This window comes from Pseudonaja textilis, chromosome 3 (genome assembly GCF_049901715.1).
Source record: "Pseudonaja textilis isolate UNSWEBS1 chromosome 3, rPseTex1.2, whole genome shotgun sequence".
NCBI lineage: Eukaryota > Metazoa > Chordata > Lepidosauria > Squamata > Elapidae > Pseudonaja > Pseudonaja textilis.
In genome coordinates, this window is record NC_141992.1 from 37,576,488 (window position 1) to 37,599,356 (window position 22,869).

Consider the following 22,869-nt stretch of genomic DNA (forward strand, 5'->3'; position numbering starts at 1 on the left):
GCTGTAAATATGAGAAGATAGCAATAACAATAGCACCTAGTCTTATATCACTTCATAGTGCTTTACAGCCCTCTCTAACCAGTTTACAGAGTCAGCATATTGCCTCCAACAATCTGGGTCTTCATTTTACCAATCACAGAAGGATGGAAGGCAGAGTCAACCTTGAGCCAGTCAGAATCAAACTCCTGGTAATGAGCAGTGGGTTAGCCTGCAATACTGCCTTCTAACCACTGTGCCAACACAGTTCTTCATTTACTATATTTATTCTCATTGCCCCACAGCATCCAAGGCCCCTTTCCCTGAGAATTGGTGTAATCTATTCTGAAAAGGGAAATAAAAAAAGTTATTGGCCTTTGTTGGAAGAAATATCCTTCTGGGTTCAGTTCCAAGTGGGAAAGAGGCGCTGGATTCATGGAAGTTGCTTGGGAAGAAGGTTTAATGGTGGACAGGACCACATGCCTTGGACTCCTGACTGAAAAGGGAAGAGATGTTGAGAGTCCTTGGTTTTATTCCCTCTCTAAGCTTTAAACTTCCTGGGCTACAGGAAGAGTATCTTGACTGGGTGCTGTCTGGAGTCATAACTAGCTTTGTAGGTTGTATATGTGCTAAATTTGGTTGAATCCTGCTGGGTGATGTAATCTTCCCAGGTGCCATGTGGTGAGATGGGTAATCTTATCATGTCCTGAGGGCCATGTCTTAATCCCATCACCCTGGAGCTGAAGGGGGGGGGGGCAGGGAGCTGGAGGAAGCTGCTTTAAGGATATGTTTCTCCTTTCTCATCTAGGGAAATATAATATTCTGCCTTTTTAATATTTCCTAGAATATTTCATTCTTCTAGTGGAGGGGTGGGTGCTAACTTTCTACAGTTTAATGTGAATGAAAAAAGAGTTCAGAATAGCCAGGATGCTACTTTTTGGTTCTTTCACTGTGTGGTGGACACACAATGTCTGACCATAGAAGCATATATGTAGTTCCAACTAAGCCCATCATCAGTACTTGTTATCCACATCTTCATGAGTACAGCAGTGATGCCATGATCCTCCCATTCCTAGGAGCAGAAGGGAAGGTTTATTTTTACTCCCCATAGGATTATAGAGCCTTGTGATATCTTAAAGGCTAATCAACTTTATAATCATATAATATTTTATAGGCTAGGATGGAGAGACAGAAAAATGTTCATATGGGAAGAGACTGTTACCAAAATATTCAGGTGCAATATATTCAGAGTCTCAAGGTCAACACCCATGTGTTCATTTGGGCCAAAGGTACAAGATAACAACTATATTTCTCACAAGTCTGAATCACTTACCATATTTTTCGCACTATGACACACTTTTCTTTCCCAAAAAAGTAGGTGGAAATGTCTGTGCATCTTATACAGTGAATGTTGCCAAAGCCCTGCCCATCTGCCAACCCCCACCCTTCAGTCTCTGTCTCCCAGCAATTTGCCTCCTTCCAAATAGAAAGCAAGCTGGTCAGCTTTCAGCACAGCCTGATTTAGCATGAGCTATTCTAGGCTGTGGGGATCGCCGCTGTCCATCACTGCCGCTGTGCATCCCATTTTCAGCCTCCGCACACCCCACTTTTGGCCTCCACACATCCCATTTTCAGCTTGTTCCATATATTGGCGGTAGCAATAGGCAGAGGCGGCAATCCCCACTGCCTGGAATGGGCCAAAAATGGAACAGGTGGAGGCCAAAAATGGAGGGCGCAGAAGCAGCGATAGACAGCAGTGATGGGCAGCGGCGATCCTCGCAGACTGGAATAGCTGATCAGTGGTATTCCAGGAGGTAAATCCAGCCACCAATTTACCTGCTCGTGCTAAATCAGGCTGTGCTGAAGCTGACAAGCAAATTGTTGGGAGGCAGAGGCAAAAAAAATTTTCTTGTTTTCCTCCCCCCAAACTAAGTGTGTCTTATGGTCTGGAGTGCCTTATAGTGCAAAAAATACGGTAACTTTTTAAAGCCCATTAACTCTATCAATGGTGGGCTCCTGGTTAGACTTACTAAAATCAGAGATTTTCCAAAGTTGGTTGATGCCTTTGCTGCTGAAATCTTAGGCTTGTTCTTGAAAACAAACTGGATAGTCTCAGTCTAACTGGAAATATATTAGTAGCAAGGACAGGCAGGGTTGATGAACCAAATCTAGCCCAAGGATTAGATGTTCATAATACAGTATAAAATAGCAGTGAACCAATAAACCAGCCATTTAATGCAGATTTTTTATTTCCACTTAAATGGATTTTGTTACTATGTTAGAATTTTCTGATCTTCAAATGCTGGTTTTCTCATAATTCAACTTATTTGTTGACTCTTCAATGCAAAGATTTCAATATACCTTTCTGAATATCGTATGTATAGTGGAATACAAGGTTATTGACATAAACTATGCAGTTGTAGAAAGAGTTGCTAGGGCTGTCAGGCTATTTCACTTCAAGAACCTATAACCGTATATTAAAAGAAAATTAAAAAAAAAAGAATATGGGTGTTTGCAAATAATTAGGATGACTGATTTTTCTCCCATAAGATAAAATTAAGAATGGTTAGTATTCTGCCATGAGAAATGTCAGGACACATGAAATCAAACTTGACTAAGAGAAAATGATTCTATTATGTTCTCAGCACAGAATGTAAAGAACTGTAATCCAATGACATCTTCTGTTCCAAAAATTTTTACATTAGCTTATTTGCCCAGGTTAAGTCCAATCACATCTACAGGGTTTTGTTCATAATCTCATTAGATTTGAGAAGAAATGTCTGTTCCATCCATTACAACTCAAAAGCACATTTTCCCTTAAAACTGCTAATACCTGAAACACATTTCTAGACAATGTGCATTAAGGTCACAAGGCGAAAAAAACCTAGTTAATGGGCTGGCATAAAGTAATGCAATAGGCACACAGCAAAAGCCTTCTTGAAGCTGGGGTGGAGGCGGGAATGATAGAATCCATTAAAAGGATACTCAGCTTTCTTGCTGTAGCCTATTTTTAAAAACTTTCCCTTTATTGTTTGTAACTTTCTTTCATCTCACTTTCAATGCTCATATTTAATAAATTTCTGGAAAAAGACATTTTAGCTCTTGCAATCAAGAGTTGCTTATCTCAGTCTGCATACCATATATTTTTCATGAAGAAAGTCTCGTGTTGGATCCTTGATTTCTCCAGGGAAAATTAGAAAAGATTCTTCTCTGAAGCTCAGGAAAATTACTGCTGGCCAATATAGAAAATAATATCAGAAGCAATAGTCTGCCTTGGAACACAGCTTCTTGTGTTCACATACCATTATTTAATACCTGGATTCTTACTACGTATATAAAAAAGAAAGCTATAACATCCCTGTACACTTAGTAACAATAATCTATCTATGATAAATTCTGATCCTCTGACATGGAAAATGAAATAATCACATATTTTTCATGTCCACCATGTTTTGGAATGACGTTTGACATTTTGTGAACAAATAAATCATATTTTGCAGAGTTGCAAAACTTGATGTGGCTGCCTTTAGGTCATTTCTTTTTTCATTCAGATAAGTTGGTAAAGTTTATGAGTTTAGGTCTATATATCCTTTTCTTATTGAACTTGAAATCATTTACTTTCATTTAAAAAATACATTATTGTTTTCAAGTTATTGGAGATTTTTGTATCTGAAATTCAAATACAAAAACCAAAGTGGAGAGATTACTAAGCAAAGTATGATTTTTAAAAAAATTCATAATCTTAATCATCCTATTTAGTATAGTATTACAGGACAAAGTCTAAAATATTAAAAGAATATGTAACTGTTCTGGTTTATCTTTTATTGTTCACAGATACAGCAATAAGCAGAAAAAGAAAACTAGGCAAGATCATATATATAGTACTTATAGAAAATGCTATTTTTCCAAGGGGTAATGGAAATTTAGTTCAATTCATTTGGAAGGCACCAGCTTGGGGAAAGTTAATGAGATTTTTTGACCCAGTATCATATAAACATAGCTTATCATGCCCATGTATGAAATGAACCAGACAACCAATGAATTAATATACCGAAGGCAGTGGCATGGAGCAAACTTTGTAACCAATTTATCCAGAAGGACTTCCGAGAATATCAGAATAGGCATACACAATCTGAAGTTCCAAGGATAAATACAACTCCTGGTTTTCAAAGTGTGGATACAATTTTCTGGGTTTCTTTAAAGCTTATCTCTGAACTATTACTGTTTTTACTCTACCTACATTTCAGGAATGTTACCTACCATGGAAAGAACTGCAGGCTTCATTCCTTTGACTAGTTATGCATATTTAATCTAAAAGGAAATCTGGAAAATTATCAAGTGTGCTTGCATTGATTTCCAAATCATTGATTTCAAATGCAGTTGAAATAATCATGCTTACTAGTAATCATGCTAATTTTGCACCATTGAAATGATTGTAGCCACATTGTAACCACAATGAGCCATGGTGGTACAGTGGTTAGAATGCAGTATTGCAAGCTACTTTTGCTGACTTCCAACTGCCAGCAGTTTGGCAGTTCAGGTCTCACTGGCTCAAGGTTGACTCAGCCTTCCATCCTTCTGAGATCAGTAAAATGAGGACCTAGATTGTTGTGGGAAATACTCTGTAAACCACTTAGAGAGGGCTGAAAAGCACTGTGAAGCAGTATGTAAGTCTAAGTCCGTGGTGACGAATCTATGGCACGCATGCCATAGGCACGCATCTATAGCACGCATGCCATAGAGCCCTCTCTGTGGGCGGGCACGCTGTCACCCCAGCTCAGCTCCACTGTGCATGTGTGCACACCTCCCACCACCTAGCTGGTCTTTGGGTTACTGCTGAGTATACATGGGAGGATGGGGCACTTGCACAGGGCGCATGCTCAGGGGGAAGGGTGCATGCATGTGGGTGCATGCACAGGGGGCCAGGGGGTATGCATGGGTACATACGTGTACACACATGCGCTTTGGGCACTTGTTTCCAAAAAGATTCACCATCACTAGTCTAAGTGCTATTGCTATAAGTGCTACCTAACTGACCTCTTTGCAATTGCAATGAGTCTTGCCAAATCAGAGTCCAATCATATACATGGTGAGCATTGCCAAATTTAACAACTTCATCTTGGTTTGGATTCAAACCAAATAAATTATACTTTTCTCACCGACAGATATATTCTAATCTGCAATGCCAGAATTCTAACGGGATAATGTTTCATTCCCAGTGCTGGTTGCAGATGAAAACTCTTCCCTGTGATAAACTAGTTCTGCTAGGCTGGAAACAACAGAAAAGAAAATTTTCCAGAAAATAATACCAGTTAATGCAATCTATTCAATTGCAACTTGAAAGCATTAATATTTACTGGAATACATTTCTTGGCAGTATATGTCACTGTAAAAAAAAACATATAAAACAAAATGTGTTATGAAAAAACGGTATAGGAGCAAATATTCTGGGAAGAAAGACACCCATTTTGCCGTTTTAAAAAATCAGCCTCATTCAAAATCTTTGTATCATGCAGATTTGTTTCCCATTCTCTGTCAGTGAAAGTACCTCCCTCCTGCTGAGTCTTCTTCCTGCTCATTGTTTAAGTCATTCTAATGACAACCATTAACACATAAAAAGCACATCTATCTACACCCACCTGGTAGTGAAGAAGTAATAATAGATTACCTTGCTTTTAAGTAATCTTTGATATTTTGCTTATACTGCTTGTGCTGACATTTTCAGATATTTGATGTTATCAAATACAGATAGGTTAATGGAACAATTAATACAGATGCATTGGCCTCAATCAAAAGGTTTATTAATTCTTATTCTATCGCAAACCAGCATATAGGCCAGAACAGAACTATTTATGCCTTTATATTAGAGTTGAATGAAAATAACTCCAACTTGATATGTCACCAACAGATGGCAGTATTGATGTGCTGTAAGCTCTTACATGTTTAATAGCATCTGTTCTTTCATTTAATTGGTGTAAAAAAGATTATGTTGCCATTTTTTGGTGAAATACAAGCTTATGATGGTACCCATCATAAGCAATGTACCATGATTATTATTTTTTATCTATATGATTTTTATTAAAGAATTTTTAACAAAATGTACAATACAAAATCAAGGAAAGAAATAAAGAAAATAAAAATAGTGAATAGATAAGAAAGGAATATAAAAAAGAAACAAAAGGGAAGAAAATATTGTAAAAGAACTGGCTTCCAATCTTCTTAACAGTTGTTATAAATGCATTTAAATCTCCCCCATCTATTTTTGACTGCTAAAGAAGCCTTTCCAATTGAAATTCACTTGCCAAATGCAGGATTTTTATGGTGATCACTGTTAATATGAGTATTATGAATCACTGAGCCAAAAATGTAAAATGTTGAATGAAGAAAAGCTGATCCTGAGTAAGTGGGCTGTTGTGATAACAACCAATGAGTTTCACAATGAGAAAGGTTGATATAAATCAACCTGATTAAGAACAGCCAGCCGATCACTCAAAGGGAAACTGCTGTCAAGCTTGGCATTTTACAGGAATGTGTGGGTCATGTTATTGATGTTCTCCAGTTTTGGAAGATTTGTGCAAGATTAATTCCTTGCATGCTGACAGCAGAGCAGAAAGTTTCAAGAGATGAAATTTGCCAGTAGCTGTTGTCATGCTATAAAAATAAAGGTGAGGAATTTCTTCAGAGCATTGTGTCAGCCAATGAAACATGGACTCATCATTATGACCCAAAAATGAACCCTCGGTCTATAGAATATACTCATAAAGCTTCACTTGAAGAACAATAGGTTCAAAACCAAGCTTTGGCCAGGAAAAGATATGGATTCGAATTTGGGGAATGCAGATTACATTATTCATATACATTTCCTTAGAACTGGCACTGCTCTCAATTCAAAATGTTACATTGCCAGACCTAAAACTTTGAAATAACAAGCAAAATTTGCAAGGAATTTTTTTACTGCAACATAATAATGTTGGGCATCAGACCTCAAGAGACAACTGTGAAGTTGGATCTCACCATTTTATTCAATTTGCCTTGCAGTCCAGAGTTGATGCTGTACAATGTCCAGCTTTTCCCAAAATTGATAACTCTTGACTCAAATGAAAAGATGAAATAGACTGTGAGGACCTGATTCAAGAGACCAGTATGGAATTCTTCCATTGCAGCAGTAAAAATCTGCATTGTTGGCAGAAGTGTGTACAGAACAGTAGTAATCATATGAAATTGTAAATAGTAAAAGTAAAATAAATAATTTCATTTCAAGGATTATTTTCCATATTCAAATATCTATTCAATATCTACCTATTCAAACTGAAATTATGGAGAGTGAGGAACTACTTTTCATTCAGTCCTCATAACTACTCTTGTTGCTGTTGAAGGATTAAATGTCAAAATCCTTAATTTGCTGCTTTTGAAAGAAACATTTATCTTCTATCTAATAGGATTGAAAAGGTGTGATTAAGTCTTCCAGAATTACTTCCATTTGAACACTTACTAAAAAAACAAAAACATGAAAGCTGCAATTCAAAACACACAGACAGAGATCTATTAGTTATATTTATGGGAAATGATTGTGGAAAGATTTATGTCCTGCTGAACTTTTCCCTGAATAAAGGCTATAATAGCAACAATCATTTCAAAAAGTTATTATGTCAATCCATAGAGAATATTGTGGATGGATTGTGGATCCACTTAGTTACTATATAAAGTTAGAAGTTCAATTCCTGGTGACTTCATGGACACATCCATGTAGTTTTCTTAACAATAATATAAATTGGTTTCTTCTGTTTGGCTGATGACTTTATACTTAAACCTAACCTATATTTTCTGTAGTTATAACCAATACTTTATTTGAACTGGCAGCTAGAGTAATACTTAAGCACATATGTTCTTTGAATACTTTCTCAGTACAAATTCTTAGCAGCTGAAGCTTCTCAACTAGACACAAAGACAGCTTACAATCAAATCTGGAGGTACATCAAAAGCTACATCAAATATTGACAATTACTCTTTTCCAGAAAGGGATGCATTGGTCCGTTAACTGAAGCTGATAAGAAGTCCTCCTGGCTTTTCTCCCAATCTGAGAAAAATATTTTGGTCCAAACTGCATGCTTGGCCTTTATAGGAAATTATAATCCCATTCACAAGATGCAGAACTTTCAATTCTATCAAACTGTGACTCTTCACAATGAGGAGATTTACCTTGTTTGGAATTAGTTTAGCAGCATATGCGTCATCAGAGTGATGAAAGAAGGGGCGTGACATGGCTTACAATCTCCATAGCATCATGCCTGTTTTGAACAATCCATGTAGAAAAGGAACAGGACTTATACTATGTTGGAAATAGAATAGAGTCTTGAGGATGTGGTGAAAAAAATATCAAAGGAATGCCAATAACTGGAGAGGATCAACAATTGTTTTATTATTTCAAAGCTAGTGAGTTGCAGTGAATCACTGGTCATTAAGCAAGATCAAATGCTACATGGATACTTAGTTACTTCATTATTGAGCATGCACAAAGACTTAACAAACCTCCAATGCCTAGAAGAAACAGCTTTATAAGAAAGTGAGTTAACAAGTAAGTTTTAGTATGAAATCTACCCGACCAACAGGAATACAACCACTGCTGCACTATGCCTCCTATTTCCAAATCCAATCCATTGTTAGTGGTTCCAAAAGCCCCTGAGAAATCAAGAAGAATCAATAGAATCATAGTCTCTCTAAGATCATCCATCACATTGACCAAGACAGAACTGAACTGTAATTGATGTGATCTAATTATGTAAGATGAATTACTAAACACCCCATAGTTAACTCTATATTCTGAATGGTCAGTACAAGATAAGAATTCTTAATTATTTGTGGAATGACAATATCAGGTTAGCTGTAAATACCAACATTTCCTTGAAGGGGTGTGTATTTTGATCCAAAGAAAAATGGGGACTGTCACCAAGACAGAATGAACTGGGTTCTGATCCTGATCACCAGCATAAATAGGGGTAAATCAAGAGAGAGACAAGTCGAGTAAATTGGTCACATTTGCTAAATCTGGAGTGGAACATTTTTCTCCCCTAATACTGACCCTATTGTATAGGTAGGGAAGGAATCAGACGGTATTCTCACTTCATCAGCATGTTGCATACAGATGAGGAATCTTGCTTTGGATTGACATCAAGTGCAAAGACCATTCTCCATTGGACTTTTTTGTAGTTTAAATTGAATCTCTAATAGAGAGCAAAAAAAATGCCTTGCTGTTAGCAAAACCCTTTCCTCCCAATTGGCAGGAGACAGAGATGTACCTGCATATCCAGTTTTAAAATGAAGAAAAGGTGAAAGGAAGGAAAGCAATATTCTCCATTATATCTCCTGGTACTTGTTGTCATGCCAACAGAAGAGCATCAGAATATACTTCTGATTGCATTGAATATGGCAGATGTTATATTGATAAAAACAATAGAAAATTGTTGCTTGCTTGATGAAGAAAAAATTAAATATCTGTTTGGGGGGAAACAAACAGACTTAAAAATGGTAAATCTGTCCAAAAACAATAACTTTTTTGCCAAATATTTCTTTTAAAAGAAAGCAAAGCCCTTGAGAGTAATGCATTACATTTCACCTAATTAAGGACAGAAAATAGGAATCAGCAGAGGAAAATGCAGCTTATCTTGGACCACTAATATAAGAAAGAAGTAGATAGAAGTTCCTCTAAGATAATATGAAAAGATGGAAAATCCTGGGAAATAAATGTATGTGCACAAGTTGTGCATTGGCTACAGCTGCAAACTTTATGATTGAATACCCTGGTCCAATTTTGGAGTTTGGCTTTGCCTCTTTTTTTTATCCCTATCCCACTTCATCTAATGGAGAATTCTAGGAAACTCAAATGTTTGCACACTTTTTTATGATGTTTTGACATATAATAAAATATTTCCTCAAGAATGAATTTGACTTCTCTCCTCTCCAGCTCTACATACCCAAGCTATTTTTGTGTTAATAAGTTGTAGTAGATGCAATTCTTGAGATGAAACAGCGATCAATACATAGAAGGCAGTGAATTCTTCATGCACTGTTTACCTCAACATCCCATGAGGGATCCTGTATCTTTTAATACTTTATTGTCACTATAAATGTTCAAAATTCAAACAGTTCTTTCTTAATGCTTTTGGTCATGAAACAAACAAAATGTTAAAAAGTTATGGTATTTATGTAGTTACATACCAAGCACATCTAAATTATATTAAAGTAACCAAAATATCTTTACAACCCCCCAAGGCATGTCACAACTTTTGAGCACCCCAATGTTTGGAATTGAAAGTTGAAATTTTTGACACGCCTTGCGTCATCTGGAAGCTGGCAGGTGGAAGAGTCCAATTTTTTATGTAACTTCAAGATAATTCACAGGAAGTTAGTACAGGTAGTCCTCAACTTATAACAGTTCATTTAGTGACTTGAAAAGAGTAAGTTATGACCATTTTTCACAGTTACAACCGTTGCAGCATCCCAACGATTATGTGATTTACATTTGGATGCTTGGCAACTGGTTTGTATTTATGATGGTTGCAGTGTCCCACACATGTGATCCCCTTCTGAGACCTTCTGACTAGTAAAGTCAATGGGAAAGCCAGATTTACTTAACAACCCTGCTACTAATTTAACCATTGCAGTGATACACTTAACGAATGTGGGAAGAAAGGTCATAAAATGGGACAAAACACACTTAACAAATTTGTCATTTAGCAATACAAACTTTGGGCCCGCTTGTGGTAGCAAGTTGAGGACTACCTGTAACTTCATAAGAATTCAGTTCAAAGAGGTAGGGTAAGTTTTAAGGAAGTATCCCTAGGTCAACTAGGGATCGAAATAAAGGCTTTGGATTATGCAGGAATGTTCTATACTGACTTCTGTACTGATATGGACAATAGGTGGCACTGAGCTACTTGTTTTTCTTTCTGCTGAACCATTTAGTATGTAGAGGTCTGTTCCCAGTATCTTACCAGTCTGAAATCAAACTGCAATCATTTTTACTACTGCCGGGCTCAAAATCCAGAATACAGGTAGGAAACCAGAGGTGAGCTGCTGCCAGTTTGCACCAGTTCAGTTAAGAGTCTGTGCAGTTCAGCGAACCGGCAAATTCCACCACTGGCTGGCCTCACCCCTGCTCATTTTTCAACCTGTTTCTTGGGCTGTTTTTCAACCTGTTTTCAGGCTATTTTGGGACATTTTTCAGGCCAAAAAGGGCCCAGAAAATGGTCCCCAAAACAGTCTGTTTTTTGGACATTTGGGGGCATTTTGGCCCATTTTTCTGGCAATTTTTGGTTGTTTCTGGGGCCGTTTTTGGGTCATTTCTGGGGCCGTTTTTGGGTCATTTCTGGGGCCTTTTTTGGGAAAAACCATCCTGAAAACCAACCTGGAAACATCCCAAAAATGTCCTGAAAACAGTCCAAAAATTTCTGGAAAATGGCCTGTAAATGGGTGGGAGCAGGGCCAGTCAGTATTGGGATTAGCCCCAATTGGCTGAATGCGTTTGACGTGAGTTGCTGGTTGGCTGGGCTGGATGTGATAACCAACCAGCCATGCCTACCCAGCCAGAGAACAGATTGTTAAAAAAATTGCACCACTATAGAGAACACCATTGATTCGGGAGTGTTTTCCATCCAGCAGACCAATAAAAAAGCATGAAAATGTCTGCAGAAAATGTCTGCAGTGCATACTTCAGATATTAGCGTTACAAAAATTCAGAGAGTCACTTGATGGGAACAAAGAGATACAGGAAAAGAACTTTTTCCATCTCGTGGTTATCTGGATTTCTGCAGCCCACATTTGTAGTTTTACAAGAATTGTTCTGAATGCAGCTTCTGGCCTTATCAAAGGAAAAATGGTTTTCCTTGTCTAGTATTCATTGAACAGCCTTATTTTTTAATGGTTCCTTGCTTCTCTGAAAAAAAGGCATTTCTGTTTTCAAAATATGTGCACAATGTTAATGCCACAACATAATTTCTGAGAATCTTAGAGAAGATGTGCTTGCATTGGATCCAAAGCCCAAATTATCTGCAAAACGTGCAGAGTATTACAGATTACAGCATTTATTCAAAACATGAAAACATTAGAGAGCAGAATTGCCATCAGACTGAGACAAGAAAAATTATCCCATTACCATCAGTGGCAGGGAATTGGAGGCTTTTAAGCCTTATTCAAGCCTCATCTAGAGACCATTGAAGAATTCCTTATAGAGTCCTTTTTTAAAATGAAATTCTTACTGATAAGGAGGCCTTTACTCCTAAAAGTCCTGCTTTTAGTTTTGTGAATGAATACACCTCATCTATGCCTGAACCTTCTTATTAAACAGAATGGAGACAAAATTTCTTTCTTGGGGTTGAGGAAGAGAGAAGTCTCTCATTTTCATGGTGGGATTCAGAGGTGGTATTCAGCAAGTGCTGATCAGTTCTGGAGAACTGGTAACAGAAATTTTAAGTAATTCGGAGAACCGGCAAATACCACCTCCGACTGGCCCCAACCCCATCTATTCTCTGCCTCCTGAGTCCCAGCTGATCGGCTGACTCTTCTTTTGTTGCCCTGCACAGGAGAATGGAGCTGGAAAGCAGGTTAATGGGGTGGGAAGGGAATGGGATTTTGCAGTAACCTTCCCCCAGGAGTGGGGAGGGAATTGTGATTTTACAGTATCCTTCCCCTGCCACGCCCATCAAGTCACACCACACCCACCAAGCCATGCCCACAGAACCAATAGTAAAAAAAAGTTGAATCCCACCACTGGTGGGATTGTCTACTCATCTTCACGGTTTTTAGAAAGAAATGACTTATAAAGGAATCTTGTTTTAATACTTCTGATAAGATGGATTCTTGATTTTTTTTTCTCACTTTTAAATGGTTTTGAGCTCCTTTCACAAAGGGCAGGAAATTAAGGGTAACTGACGAGGGAGATGATTCTATAGGTTCAGTTAATTTGAATGTTCGTGTATACAGGATGTTTATAAAGTTCTTGTGCGATCTAAATTTTAACAAATTACTAAGTAAAAGTTTATTTGAAGCTGCTGCCAACACAGCTGTTTTCCTCCATTCCCAGGGGATGCTGCCTCTGCATTGCTGAAAAATAGCCATTTCATAATGCTTTGAAGAGTACTAGGAAAATATTTCAATAACAAAGATGTTATCAACCAAAATGTTTCTTTATAATTAGATGTAAATTAGAATAAATTCTGTGTGCGTTTGCTACTAATAATACAATTGCAGTGTAGTGACAGAACAAAAACAATCCTTTGTAATAATTACCATAAGTACATCATTCTTGAAGCCATTTTGATTGTCACAAACACCATAGATAACTTGGTAATTATCAAAATAGATGGAGTAGTTCTAGTTTCAACTTATTTGTAAATCACATTCTATCTGGAGAGGCTAAAGATTAAAGATTAAAATAGCAGCCAGTATCCAAAGAAATCTACATAACTATTCAAAATGCTTCCTCACATACACAAGTGAATTTTTTTCTTTCTGTCTTAGAAACAGACTTAATACAACATAGAATGCTTCTTCAGGATAATTTGTGCTTTGAGGAGTGTCCGGAAGGAGGTTTTCATATAAAATGGGCTGCCTTATTCCTATGTAAGTTAGATTTCTACATCCCTGCCAGAGGATTATTTAAAACCTGCCCCCACACAACACAGGACACATACAAACATACACACAAAGTAATTCTTCCCCTGCCATAAAAACTAGAAAAATTGGATGGTTGTTTGGTTGAGAATGTAACATAACATGAAAGCATGAAACACATGATAAATATTTTTATATGTCATGACAAGGCTATTTTGTCTGGCAATCATAATTCATATTTTGGCCTGGAAGTTCATTATTTCCTAACTGTTGCAAGGCCACCTTCTCTTTTCTAAATAAGTTGGACAACAATTTCTCAACGTATGAAAACTTTAGATGGCAGCATCTAAAGAGCCCTGGATTGGTGAATTTTCATCTGAAAAGATTATTCCAAAAGTTATTTTTCTAATAATGGTAAGAAACTGACCTATGTTCTCCTTATTAGTTCTTACATTTGTCATTTTTGTAACCTAAATAAATCTTACAGAATGGCACTCTGATCCTTTTGTACTTTTGTACAGTACATTTATATTCCCTATAACCTTTACTTTAAAGTTTAATGGCTCAACATCTTTTATTTCCTCATCTTGAAATTCTTTGCACTTGTTCTAATTTGAATTTAACATTAATCACCAAAACCAGGATTCTTGGCTCAGTTCCAAAATCTTTCTTCTGGAGATGCCATTAAGTTTGGATCCTGTGGTCAAATTCGGCAGCCATAGCAGCACCATTCGCTATACAAGCAACAGTCATATATGATCATGTTGAAATGGCCTTAGAAGATTGGAAGAATTCCTGAGCACATTCTAGGGTCTCTTGAATGCCAGGGGTGAGTCTACAGCCATCCTAATCTGGGTTTGTGTCTTGACATTCCAACAATTGATGGCAGCTATGTTTTATTATCCTCTTCCAGAGCATTATTTAACAATAATGGAGAAAGAATTGATTAAAATCTGATATAATCAAAGCTTGGGGAATCTATGTAATTTTACTTCTTATATCCTCCCTCCCTCCCTTTCTGTAATTCACATTTTTAGCATTGCAAAGCAAGATGTATGTGCCTGTATTCTCTATTAGTACATTTCTGGCACTTCTGCTTTGGAGTTTTAGATTGCCTGCCTTAGAACAATTGTTTCCAAAATAGATTACAAAAAACTTAGAGGCAAGGCATTGTGTACTGAAAAATAACAATGAAGTAACCAGAGCTAATGACAGGCAGCAGACTGATGGAGAACACATTAAAAAATGCTAAGTTCCCATTTTTCTGAATTAGTTGTACAAACATCATGATCTGCTACATTAGCTACTGGCTCATTGCTAGAATAAGCCCACAAACAGCAATATTTTCCAAGCTAGCAACTTGTTTAAAAATTCATTTGAAAGAATCAAACATTGCAACAGTTTTAATAAGAAGGCCTGATTAAGTTGCAAAGTGATAAGTCTAGATCCCAAACTGAAAGGAAAATGAACTCTTTATGTGAAGAAAATGCTGAACTCAGCAATTAACAAGTTTGAGGTTACAGATGGGAATATCATTATTTTTACTCCCCAGAGCCATATCGAATATTTCCACACTAGTGATTTAAACTGTCACCCAGAGATTGCTGGGGCAATATCAAGCCTGCTTTTATTAGAGACACATAATGTTATAAACTGCTATTGTGGAAATGCTTAAATGTTGCAAATCAGAATGTTATTATGCCACTTGTGGAAACAAATATGCACTAAAGGAAAACAATTGCCTTTGGCAACAGATTCTGGAGACACACTATCTATTTATTTACATTTTGACCTATAATTAATGAGATAGGATGATGAGCAGCAACACAGGTGTTGGATCAAAACTATAATAATCCAGGGAGGTAATTAAAAAAAAAGACAATATGATAATGTTACAAGTATGTTCTACCAACTTTCTGAATTTAGTTAAGTAACTCCGGGAAGATTTCAACCTCTGATTTAAAATTTAGATTTGTAGCAATATCTCCTCAATCAGATTTATAATAAAAAGACATAGCTTTGAGCTTCTAGAATACGGGTGTCAAAGTCGATGTGCCGCATTGCCATCATGTGATGTTCTGTGACATTTTCACAGTTTGCAGAGCTGGGGTGGGCATGTATTGCGCATGATGCATCCAGCCCATGGCTGCCAGTTTGACACCGCTGTTCTAGGAGGTCTGGAAAGGTACGAATATCCAGTGGGCAAGAAGCCATTCATCTGGAATCTGTAAAGGTAAAAGTAAACATTTTCTCTGTCCAGTCATGTCTGACTCTAGGGAACAGTGCTTATCTGCATTTCTTAGCCAAGGGAACCAGCATTGTCTAAAGACACCTCCATGGTAATGGGACCAGCATGACTATAAGCCAAAGCACACAGAACACTATCTATTCACATTTGCATGCTTTTTTAAAAAAATATTTGTTTGTTTTTTCTTTATATTTTTGTCATGTTTATGTAGTGTATCTTGGAGGAGGTAACCCTTTGAGAGCTGGATGCCGATTAGTGTACATTTAAAGTGACAATAAAGTTATTCTAAGTCTAAACACTAGATGGGCAGCAGCTGGGGCAAGTAATGAGATTTCACCCTGTCACACAGTGTTTGGATCTTGAACTCAGGCCGTCCAGTTGATACATTTAGCATCTTGAACCTCTGAGCCATCTGTAATTAAGATTTAAGACAAAGAAAGCTAAGTAAGAACAAATTAGAAGAAAATAAGAGGAAACAAAATAAGAGGAAACACAAGTTTCTTACAAACGTTTTCTCAGGATGTTGAGGAAGCATGACTACCATCAATGCATAATCTTTTAGTCCAATGATAACAGTGATAACAATTATAATAAAGATATACCCCCAAGGACTTTAATCTTTAACTTATGGGGATCTAATTTCATAAAATTGCATCTATGACTCCGTCTCTGCATCCATCACTCCCAAATCAAAGTATATATAAGCCCTGAATAATGATCAGTGTTTTTATGAGATCATAAAAGCAAAGAGTAGGGAAAGGGCCAATAACTCTAAATTCCTGCTTCATAATCCTGTTTAAAGCATCTCTGACAGATGACCGTCTAGCTTTGTCTTGAAAACATCAATAAGCAGCAGCATTCCATTTCCCTAGGTAAAAGGTTTCTTCAATGAATTTCTCTTAAATGTTACGAAAGGTTTTTTTTCTAGATTTAGTCAGAATTTTATTTATTTATTTTCGTAAATAATCACAAACCACAGGAACAAAAAAATGGAGTTTACAGTAATGAAAAGAAATCTGCAAACACACACACAAGCAATAGTAGTCTTTGACTTACAACAGTTCATTTAGTGACTATTCAAAGTTACAATGGCACTGAAAAAAGTGACTTTGACCATTTTTCACACTTATGACCATTGCAGCTTACCATGGTCGCATTATCAAAATTCAGATGCTTGGCAACTAGTTCATATTTATGACTGTTGCAGTGTCCTGGGATCATGTCATCCCCTTTTGTGACCTTCTGACAAGCAAAGTTAATGGGGAATCATAAAATGGGCAAACTCACTTAAAAAATATTTCACTTAGCAACATAAATTTGCGCTCAATTGTGGTCATAACTCAAGAACTATCTGTATTTAACCAAAGGAGAAAAGTCAACATAATAAGCAGATTAAACTCAGTAAGAGAACTTGTAAATCTTTTGTACAGTTTTGTACAAAAGATTTACAAGTTCTCTACATAGATTGGTGGAAAGAGTTAGAACAAGGCAGTTAACAACTGGGGAAATGAGAGATGAAAATGAAAGAACTTAAATTTAGTTTGTTATAGAGCCAAGTTTCTAATGGCCATAGCTTCAATTAGGAATCTTACAATTTTTTAATGTAATTGCAGTGCAGCAACTAATCTATTATCACTTATTGTGATAGGTGAGAATTGTTAAAAAGCTGTTCAGTGAGTTCATAATGCCAGGTGTGATATAAAAGTCAAGACCTTGTTGTCAGTGCAAATGCAAAGATGATTCTGACAACTAATATTGTGAGATCTACCAGTAGTAACAAGTAAAGGCCTCATTCTAAAATGAATGCCCTTCTGAACAAGGCATGAAGGACATGACAGATTATATGACTTATTGACAGCACAGTTCAGAACTCCACTTAATCCCTACCAGAGCTTTATCCGGACCTTCATACGGTAACTAGCCCATAGTAAGACATATCCAAATGGATTGCTTTTTTCAAGAATAAAGTATAAACTATTCAACACTGTAAGTTGCGCCAAGGATTCCCTCCAGGATGTTTTTGTTTTAGATCGAATTTAAGGGAGACACAGGGAGACAGACACAGCCAAGTTCCAAATGAAACCATTGTGGTTGATTGAAGGGTAAGAAGAACAGCTTTCAAAAAGTTCAACCAAACTGTTTCCAAAGCAACAGTGTCCTTTTATTTATAAAGTTGAGCACCATATAGCAGCCAACGGAAGACCTTGGTTTTAAATAATTTGATTTCTGTAAACATAACAATGTCTTTGTGGCTTGCAAATTTAATTTTGTTGGAGCCTTTTTATGTTCTTGTAAGCACTCACAGATTTGGTGATTCGAGAGGCAGAAAGTTCAATAGTGTTGCCAATGATTTGCCAATTATAAGACAACTAAGCACTTTTTAGTGAACATTAGGATCTTTGTTTTAGCATAGCTAGTTTCTAATTCTTCCAAACACAGAAGATGTTCCTGTTCCAAAGCATCTATAGAAGCCAGCTGGGATATGAATAAAGTGGTGTCATCATCTGTATTGAGAAAGATATAAATGTATGTTTGGCATGTACCAGAACAATATCATTAGTGGAAAAATTAATAGGGGAATCAGAATGCATCCCTACTTGACTCTTGAAGAGGAGACAGAAGGCAATTAATTCCCCTTTTTATATCTGTATAAAGATGTTCTCATGTAGCAGAATTATCAGCTTAAGAAGGTTACAGTCAATAAAAGAAGTGGCTTGCTTTCTCCATGGTCTCTCCCAGAGATCTGGGTCAAAAGCTGCCCTCAGATATTTTACAGTACATCTTATTTTACTTATTTTATAGTACATCTTATCAAACCAGCTGAAATAGATGATATCTGAATAGGATATCATATTTTTAATCTGTCATATTCTGTTTCAGCATTCTCACAATAAGTAAATAACATTATTGTTGCAAGCACATGCCATAACAATAGGCTAGGCTAGGACAGGAAGAGGATGGGACAGGATAAAGAATATTGGATTAAAAGTTGAAGCAACATAAAACCAGGATTACAATTAATAATTTAAAAGCAAAAGTAGTCACTTGTCTACTAACAATGGAAAACACATTTGAAAGGATTAATTCAATGATATAGGGCACAAGTTCTTACATTCACCTACATTGACAATTTGGTCCTGGTTTCATCATAAATGGGGCAATGGAAGACATTGTGAATAATGTCCTCCACTTGATCAACACCACATTCAAGTTGTGGGCCTGCGCCCCAGAGATGCAGCTGACTGCACAAAGTGGCATTCAATGATCTGAAAAGCAGTTCCTGCATCTGCAGGAACATGCTAGGAAGAAAAAGAAGAAGACTTGATCAACACCACAAGAACAGAGACACCATTCAACAAGGCTCTTATAAGGCGTTCTTTCAAGATATGCAAAAGGCATAGTCTACAAGTGAAGGGATACAAAAGAATTTCTCAGTGCAACACCAATTAATATTTAACTGTAGCAAGGTTGTATGTTACCTGGTATCCTATGTGTAATTTGGGTGCTATATAAATATGAATAAATATTAACTAGATATTAGATGAGGCTTATATTATTTTTTTAATGATGAAAGCAAGATGAAAATGTAGATGACTATCCTGCAATAGCATCTTTATTGAGATCCCTTTCAAGAAGCCTATTTCTAATATTTTCCCTATTCCACGATGAAGTTGCTCAAAAGGGTTTTTGTTATAGTTGCTTTCCCACTTATGAGAGTGTCTGGAAACCTTCTACAGTATTTGTAAGTATATCATATTGTGCTTTTTTATTACAAGAGCTCATCTATTATTAACCTAATTTACATACCACTGTGGTATCAATCACAATTACCCTAACCAAGTCATATTTTACCTTTATTGTTTAAAATGATTAAATAATTTGGTTTGGTATAATGCGGCCTCCTAATGTTCTTTGCCAACAAACACACAGGAACCTTTGTCAGGAAATGAGATAGTAAATCACAGTAGAAGTAGGAGAGTGGAGAACAGTTTACTTATAATTTGCTAGTTGAGTTGCATAACCTAAAAAACTCCAGTCAGATCTAGATTTTCCAGATTTAAAATAGTAAAGTAGAAACAGTTATTCTCTTGCAGACTCAGGAAATGTTGTCCTGCAATTCTGACCCCTGCAAGAGATTCCCAAGGTAACATGAGTCTGGAGTACATCAACAAGCTTCTCTCTTTTCTCCACATGTGCTGGAAATAGCTTGGCACTGAAATAGCCCCCAGCTGTTATATAAATTTCTCTTCCATGAATTTCCAGTCTGCATTGGAATCACATTCAGTTTAGAGAAAGGAATGGGGCAACCAGCCAAGAAAATCTTTTAAATCTTTTTTAAAAGCCATGCTAGAGACTTTGTCTAAAATCTATATTTTTTTTCTTTTTGGTTACATTGAATCTATTCTTCTAGCTTGCAAACCGATCTCTATTCTCCATGCAAGATTTTATCTTGGGATTTTGTGCATGTGTTAGTGAGACCCTGATCTTGATTCCATTCACGATCAGCATTTATTTATATTTGATTTGATTTGATTTGATTTGTCAATTGCTTACAAGTTAATAGGTATAAGTATAAACATAGTAACTGTGAATACATGGATACATATAAGAAAAATAAAAGAAACAACAGGACAGGGACGGTAGGCACGTTGGTGTGCTTATGCATGCCACCTAATGGTAGCATACCTGTCTACTATTCCATTCTAGTAATGCACAATTTTATGATCTTTTGTGCCCCAGCTGTTAAGCAAATCATTTTAGTTGTTATATGAATCACAGACCCATTAAGCAAAGTTGGCTCTTCCCATTGACTGTCAGAAGCCAGATGGAAAAGTCACAAACAGTGATCACATGACCCTGGGACACTGCAACTATTTTAAATACATGCTGATTGCCAAGTGCTCAAATTTTGATAATGGGACTATGGCGATGCTGCATCAATTGTAACTGTGAGGAGCAGCTGTAAATCATGTTTTTCAGTGTCATTGTAACTTTGAACAGTTGTTAAGCAAATGGTTGTAAGTAGAGGACTACCTGTATTTGTCCTGCTAAGCCGCTATTGAAATCCTTAATGCCAGCAGATGGATTTTGAGCACTTGTATGTACGTGTGTATATTTTTATAAAACAAAGTCTGCTCAATCTTGATGCAAAGGATTATATACAGTAATGAATGAGGTGTTCTGTGGTGTTCTGAAAAGTATGCCACAGACCTACTCAGCTGTTACTTAAAGAGTTACTGAAAAATTACAGAAGGGAATATTATACACACACGCACACACACACATACACACACACACACACACACACACACACACACACACACACACACACAAAAGGTCCAGGACTATGTGGAGATATCAGTCACTGAACCACACAGATAGCTGCTCTTTACCATCAAATAGCTGTTGCTTATGTATTCCTGCTACAAACTCTCCCTACAACCGATTTCTTTCTTTCCAGTATTAGGCTCTGAACTGATACATTTATTTATTTTTTTAATTTCTCATTAAACTGCTATGCTGCCCATCTCACCAAGATGACTTTAGAAGGCTTAGAGTCATATAATTAAAATATGATACAAAATCTTAAAACAATAAATAAAAAACATACATTTAAAAATTCAGTTAATATTTCATAGTAGGTAGGATGAAGGGAGCAAAATGCACATGAAGAGGATGTGGGAATGGTTACAGGAATTGGGTATGTCTAGTTTAATGAAAAAAGGACTAGATGTGATATGATGGCAGTGTTCCAATATGTAAGGGTGGCCAACCTACTATTCCAAACAACTGAAGGCAGGACAAGGAGCAATGGATAGAAACGAATCATGGAGAGAACCAATCTAGAACTAAGAAGAAATTTCCTACATTTAGAACAATTAATCATTGGAAAGATTTTCCTCCTGAGAGTGTGGTTTTTAAGAAGAGATTGGAAATCAATTTGTCTGGAATGGTTTAGGGTTTCCTGCTTCAGCAAAGGGGTTGACTAGAAGACCTCCAAGATCCCTTCCAATTCTGTTATTCTATTATTCGTCCCATGATGGTGGATGATCTCACCTAACAGATTCATGTAGATGTTTAAAAAAATTGGACAAAATACCAAGCCCTGCAGGACACCATAAAAGAGTAGCTGTGGGTGGAATGGGCCTCTCATTCCCTATCAACACTGATTAGGACTAATATTGGAGAAAGGAGCCAAAGCCAAACCAATGTAATCTATTCAGCCCCAAATCCTGCAGCCAGCCCAAAAGGATACTATATTCAATGGTACTGAAGGAAACTGAGAGTTCAAGGAGAGCAAGAAAGGATGCACCACACCCATCCTGCACTCACCAGAGATCATCTACAAGTGTGGCCTGTGCTGTTTCTGCCCCATAACAGGACCTGAATCCTGACTTGGAAGGAGTCCAGATAATTCGTTTCATCCAGGAACCTTTGAAGTTGACATGCAGCCACCTTCTCTACTATCTTTCCTTTAAAAAAAAGGTGGGAGACTGGTTGCGAATTATCCAGACAGGGATCAAGAGATTTTTTTGCATATATGCTCATCAACTAATAAATGTCTGTTTCTCTGTGCCATGTGGCCTTTACTCTACTTGTTTATGCATATGAAAAAATATACTGTCTCTATAAAAATACTCTCTGTATAAATTTATCATAATTTCTAATTAATTTGCACATAAACAATAAATACCAATCAAGCATACACACACACACACACACACACAGAGAGAGAGAGAGACAGAGACAGAGACAGAGAGACAGAGACAGAGACACATGCACCCACCTCGCCCAAGCAAAGCCTCCAGTATAAAGAATTATCAACTAGAAATTCTAAAGCACAAAGGGCTCAAAATGCATTAAATTCTCTCTGATGTTCAGCACCAAAAAATAGCTAGATATAAAAGCTGAAGAAAAAAGAAAATTGATTATGGGAAAATTCAGCTTTTTTTCAGATAATAGCTGTGATGTGAGTCACGCTAAATGTCTAGACCAGCAAATGAGAAATAGAATATTTAGCCCTACTTCAAATATTC

At 36.8% G+C, this 22,869-nt stretch overlaps 1 protein-coding gene across 1 annotated transcript in view; it reads left to right on the forward strand.

Moving 5' to 3' along the window:
- The window catches only part of LOC113444282 (bcl-2-like protein 15), a 192,989-nt gene that overhangs the window by 50,961 nt on the left and 119,159 nt on the right, over positions 1-22,869 (forward strand). The gene's annotated exons all lie outside the window — the stretch shown is intronic.